This window comes from Choloepus didactylus, chromosome 4, assembly GCF_015220235.1.
Source record: "Choloepus didactylus isolate mChoDid1 chromosome 4, mChoDid1.pri, whole genome shotgun sequence".
Lineage (NCBI taxonomy): Eukaryota > Metazoa > Chordata > Mammalia > Pilosa > Megalonychidae > Choloepus > Choloepus didactylus.
The window spans coordinates 36,318,732-36,325,133 of NC_051310.1; the positions used below are offsets into that span (position 1 = coordinate 36,318,732).

The following is a 6,402-nucleotide window of genomic DNA, read 5'->3' on the forward strand; positions in this document are numbered from 1 at the left end:
TTCTGGTGTAGTAGAGTTGACTGAGGAAAATACCTGAAATCTGAACTGTAACCCAGCTGTCATCATCTCTGATAATGATTGTATAGCCTTTATCTTGTGCTCTTGTGATTGTAAAAATCTTGTGACTAACCATCACTTGTACCCATTTATCCAGATATTTGACTTTAAAATCTTATGATCACTAAAGACAGCCCCTAATGTCTTGGGTCAGCCCAGAACTAACCCATCACAAGACCTAAGTTATCTTGATAACCAAAGCTGGATCTAACCAAAATGGGCCTGCCTGACTTCACAGTAGCTTAAACTTTAACTACAAGTCACCTATACCTCATTATAAAACTAAAAATCATGCCCGTCATCATATTAAGGCCGCTATTTTCTTACAAACATTCTGTGACTAAGCATGTAATCAGTCTGGGCATGCTCAATAATTAGATTACTTCTAATTACATCATCTGGGGCCATTGTGCTCATTAATCTAAAACCTGCCCATCTTTTGATACTACACAACTATCAAAATTACTGCAGTGCAGGGAGACAGATTTTGGGCAAATAGGTCTCTGCTGTCCTACTTCACTCATAGCAATAAACTCTTTCTCTCTTTGAAACCTCGGTGTCTCAAACATTGGTCATTTAAGTGTGTCGGGCAAAGAATGCACTGCTTGGTAACAATTTGGAAACCAGATAGGATGATGCCAGAGGCTCTGGAACCATGGTAGGACAGGTAAGCATGATAACTGAGCCTTTTGCAGCCACTGGACTGTATTTAGTCTACAGGCTTGACAATCAGGTTTTTCTCTGTCTTGCTGGCACTCCAGACCCTTGGCACCTTGCAAAGCTTCAAAGACCAAAGGGCAAGAAGATGGTGGCATAGAGAGGAGTGGAAGCTAGTTAGTCCCTCTGGAACAACTAATAAACAACCAGGAACAACTAGTAAATAATCTGGGATAACTGCTGGGGGACAAACGTGACTGTCCATATATCATATACCAACCTGAATCCGGAGGAATGCCTGAGATTACAGCATAAAATCTGTAAGTAAAAACTGTGGACCCTAGCTGAGAGGCCCTCCCCCACAGCAGCCAAAACTGCAAAGCCTTGCTGTGTTAGAGAGCAGCAATCTCTGAACAAGTGGATATACCTCAGCCCAGCTCCAACTGATGTTTTAATTCACAAATGTTGACTGCTCAATACAAGCTATGGATCTCCAACAAGCAGACAGAGGCTTTTGGTGACAACTGACCTTGAAGAGCTGGAGGACCACTCTGGGAGGAAGGGGGAGCCCAGAGGACCAGGTGTTATCTCTGCCCGATGGGTGAAACTGAGGGTGGCTGTGGACTGGCCCTGAAGGGGGCTTTCTGTCCCTTTTTTGGCTCAGTGGGGAAAGCCTCAGCCGTTTTCAGTTCCCAGTGCTCTGACCTAGACAAGGATGGAGATAGCAGAGTCAGAGAGACTATGCGAATGCAAATGATCTCTCTCCAAAAGATGTATCTTCCTAAGAGGAAAGAAGTGGTACTAAGCACTACTACCCACCTTTCCTGGGTAAAACAGCCTGGGGGAAAACAGCCACGGGCCACACCTCCTTACACCAGTCTGGAATGACAGGCTGACAGGTGCCACCTGCTGGGCAGAAAATCACAGTGGCTTGAGGGCTCAAAGGGTGTATCAATCTTCTAAGACACACCCTCAGGGAGACCTGATATTATTGCCTCCTTCTGAAACCTGAGCCCATTCTGATCTGGGAAAACCCAGTTGGGGTAACCAAGGAAACCAGATGCCTAAACAACAGAAAACTACAACCTACACTAAAAAAAACAAAGTTATGGCCCAGTCAAAGGAACAAACTTACACTACAACTGAGATACAGGAATTGAAACAACTAATGCTTGTTGGGGACCCATAGCTTGTATTGAGCAGTCAACATTTGTTAATTAAAACATCTCTCTGCCTTCTTTGACTCTTTCTCCTTCTTTGTGGAAGAAATGGAGACGTCCTTATATAGATAGTGGCAATGGTGCTGAATACATAAATACATGACTATACAGGAAACCGATTGTTTACTTAGGATGGAATGTATGGTGTGTGAACAAAACCATCTTAAAAAAATGAGTTGATGAAGAAAACTTGAGGGCAGTATATTGAGTGAAATAAGACAGACACATAAGGACAAGTATTGCAGGGTCTCATTGATGTGAACTAATAATAATATGTAAACTCATAGACATGAAATATAAGTTACCAGGATATAGAATGAGGCTAAAGAATGGGGAGTGGTTGCTTATCATAAGCAGAATGTTCAACTAGGGTGAACTTAAACGTTTGGAAACAGACAGAGATGATGGTGGCATGTTGTGAGAATAACTAACAGTGCTGAATGATGCGTGAAGGTGGTGGAAAGGTAAGCTCAGAGTCAGAAGGAGAGTTGGAGGTTAAAAGACAGAAATGTACAAAACAGTGAATCTTGTGGTGAATAATGTCTGTGATTAACTATACAAATATTAGAAATCTCTTTCATGAACTATAACAAATGTATGACACTATAACTAGAAGTTAATAATAGAGAAGCATATAGGGAAAATATAAATATCTATTGCAAACTATATACTATAGTTAGAAATATTTTAATGTTCTTTCATCAATAGTAACAAATGTACTATACCAAAACTATGAATCAATAATGGAGGGGGGTTGGTTAGGGGTATGGGAGGATTTGAGTTTCCTTTTTTTGTCTTTATTTCTTTTCTGGAGTAATGAAAATGTTCTAAAAATTGAAAAAAAAATAATTGTGGTGATGGATGCACAGCTGTATGATACCATGGGCAATTGATTGTACACTTTAGATCTTTGGATAGTTGTACAGTAAGTGAACAATCTCAAAAAAAAATTTTTAAAGTGAATATATCGAACTTATGTCTCAAGTTCCTGCAGATACCTTAAAAATCTTTGTTACAGAAGAAAATATTTCTTTGAATTTTTTCTTAAACTAGATTCAATCAAGAGTACAAGGGCTTCTATTTAAAGAAAGAAACTTCTGGCTTTATGCTGTTACTACCTGTCACAAAGGTTGGAAAGAAGTTGTCAGCATAAAGTTGTTCATAATACTTCTTTAATGAGCTTCTTGGATGTACAGATTAATGATTTTTGTGAAATTTAGGCAGTTTTGGACCCTTATTTCTTCAAATACTTTTTCTGCCCCTTTCTTTCTTTTTCTTCTAGTTCTCCCATTACATACATGTATGTTGCTTTGCTTATGGTTGTCCACAGGTCTCTGAAGCTCTGTTCATTTTTCTCAATCTTTTCTCCCTTTTGTTTCAGATTGAATCATTTCTGTGATCTACCTTCAAGTTCACTGATCCTTTCTTCTGCCATGTCAAATCTGCTCTTGAACTCATCTGTATTAATCAGGATGCTCCAGAGAAACAGAACCAATAGGAGACTATATATATCCTATATATATCATATAATTAATATGTTATAGTCATATACATTAAGAGATTTATTTGGAGTAATTGGCTCACAGGATGGTGGGCATTGGCAAGTCCAGAATTTATAGGGCTGACTGGCAAGTTTTTGCTCTTAAGGCCTTTAACTGATTGGATGAAGCCCACCTCCATTACCCAGAATCATCTTCCTTACTTCAAGTCAGCTGATTGTAGATGTTAATACATCTATAAAATACCTTCATAGCAACACCTAGATTAGTGTTTGATTAAAAAACTGGGTACTGAGCCCCCAAGCACCAAAGTCTGCATTTGAGGCTGCTCAGGGTTGGCTCAGCTGGTGCAGCAGCAGCCCATGCTCCTGGGCCTGCTGCGCTGGGTTGCTGTAGGCCAGCTTGGGCCACTGCTGTTCATCCCCAGCCTGGCCAAGAGGGAGAAGGTGGCCAGCACACTCAGAAATCTCAGTGCTTGTGGAGGTTTTGACATTTGTGATGACTTGGTGACTAAGGACATCATGATTCCTCTGGTTGCACTGCTAAAAGAGTGTAGTGCTGGGCTGGATTCTAATCAGATGTCTCCACAGGAAAAAAAGAGATCAGAACAGAAATTCTATTGAGAACACAGTTAATGAGGCTGTGAATGTGCTGGAGAATATTGTTTGCAGATGGTGACTGAAGATAACCCAGAGCTACTGAAATCTTTCTGTTCTGCAGCACTGCATGTGCTAGGGTCAATTCCATGGAATACGTTCTATTAAAGACATTGTTGGCAGGCACAATTTGGAGTCTTTGCTGGTTTGAATGTATTATGTCCCCCAGAAAAAGCCCTATTCTTTGATGCAATCTTGTGGGGCAGACATATTAGTAGGGATTAAGTTGGAACATTTGGATTAGGTTGTTTGCATGGAAATGTGTCCCACCCAACTGTAGGTGATAACTCTGATGAGATAATTTCCATGGAGGTGTGGCCCCACCCATTCAGAGTGGGCCTTGATCAGTGGAGCAATATAAATGAGCTGACAAACAGAAGGAACTCAGTGCAGCTGTGAGTGATGTTTTGAAGAGGAGCTACAGCCAATAGGGACACTTTGAAGAAAGCACAGGACTGCAGATGAGAGACAGTTTGAAAACGGCTGTTGAAAGCAGACTCTTGCTCTGGAGAAGCTAAGAGAGGACAAATACCCCAAGTGCAACCAAGAGTGACATTTTTGAGGAACTGCAGCCTAGAGAGGAATGTCCTGGGAGACAGCCATTTTGAAACCAGAACTTTGGAGCAGACACCAGCCACGTGCCTTCCCAGCTAACAGAGGTTTCCTGGACACCATTGGCCATCCTCCAGTGAAGGTACCCGATTGCTGATGTGTTACCTTGGACCCTTTATGGCCTTAAGACTGTAACTGTGTAACCAAATAAACCCCTTTTATAAAAGCCAATCCATCACTGGTGTTTTGCATTCCGGCAGCATTAGCAAACTAGAACAGAGTCTAAAGGACATTATTCCTTCTAAGAATCAGGTAGAAATCATAAATGCTGTACTGAAGATCTATCCAGAGTTTTGGAAATGGATGCTGGTGAAATGGTTATTCACATGAAGAAGGTTGAAACTCAAAGGTTAAAAACAGCTGCAGAAACTGAGGAAATATTAGAGGATGAGAATGGTCCTGCTTTGGTTGAAGACAATGACATGGAAGAGATTCCTCATAAAAGAAAAGTGAGAAGGGAAACTTCCATTTCAGATTTACTTCCATCCATTGACAAGAACGGAGACAAGACCACTGCATTTCTGACAGCTCAACAGACTGCTCTAGAAATTATTGTCAGCATCTGCAGTGAAGGTCCCTCCCATGACGACTGGAAAGAGCTTTCTAGTAGTGATGACCGTGATGTATTTACAGAGAATTCCTTCAGTGATTGCTGTGGGCAGCTGCTGTCACCTCTATGCCTCTCCCATGAGGTTCACTCCGCTCACACCAATGACCTCACCTCAAAGATTTTTGAGAAAACTGCCTTTCCAAACAGCACTGCAGTTGACATTTGTTCTAGGCATCCCACATGGAAACCTTTGATTAGAAAGATAAACACTATATAACATAGAGGCCTGGGGTTTCCAGAGCCTTGTTTCTCTCCTGACTGTGGACCATCTAGGAGGAGCTCCAGCCCTTCAGACACTTGCACAGCGTCTGCCACGACTTCTTTTTCTCAGGCAGATTTTGCTAAACTTGCTGACTTTTTAGAAGCCATAAGTAGTGCCTTGAGGACCTTTTGCAAATAATGGCCTCCAAAGACATTTCTCAGTGCATGCCACCTGAGCAGCTAATGACATTTTGCAAAGCAAGACTTACAGTGGTAATATTGAGGTTAAATATTAGTTCTTTAGACATCACCGGCAGCATCCTAGCCAAAGAATATGGTATTCTTGAAACCCTGAAGATGGTAAAGAAGCTGAGAGAGCTTCAAATTAAACTCTTATCTGCTCTGAAAAATTCCAGCCAGTCTTCAACTTGAAGATATGTAAACAAAGGAAAGGTAAATACAGTCCAGATCAGCTGTATGTTCTCGACAATGAGAAGATGAATTTGAGGATTACCATTTACCAAGAAACTGTTGAGAAAAGACTCACTTCTTGAACCATCAAAAGAGAGAACAATTCTTACCCCAAACTGTTTAGTGCCAAGAATATTAAAAGGTTTCTGCTGACTTTAAAAGAAAAACAAACAAAAAACTGTATCCTATAGCCTAGCCAAGTTGACGCGTAAGACTAAACATCAGACACTCTAATGCATTTTTCATTTCAGTTATTGTACTCTTTGATTACAGAATTTCCATTTTGTTCTTTATCTAAAATTTTTATATCCTTATTGTGAATCTCTTTGTTGATGCAGTGTTGTCATTATTTCCTTTAATTTTTTCAATATGGTTTTCTTTAGTTCTTTGAACATATTTATAATAGTTGCTTTGAAGTC

At 40.5% G+C, this 6,402-nt stretch overlaps 1 pseudogene; it reads left to right on the plus strand.

The window, feature by feature from the left end:
- The first annotated feature begins 712 nt into the window (after positions 1–712).
- LOC119532592 lies at positions 713–6,066 on the plus strand (annotated as a pseudogene).
- The last annotated feature ends 336 nt before the right edge of the window (positions 6,067–6,402 follow it).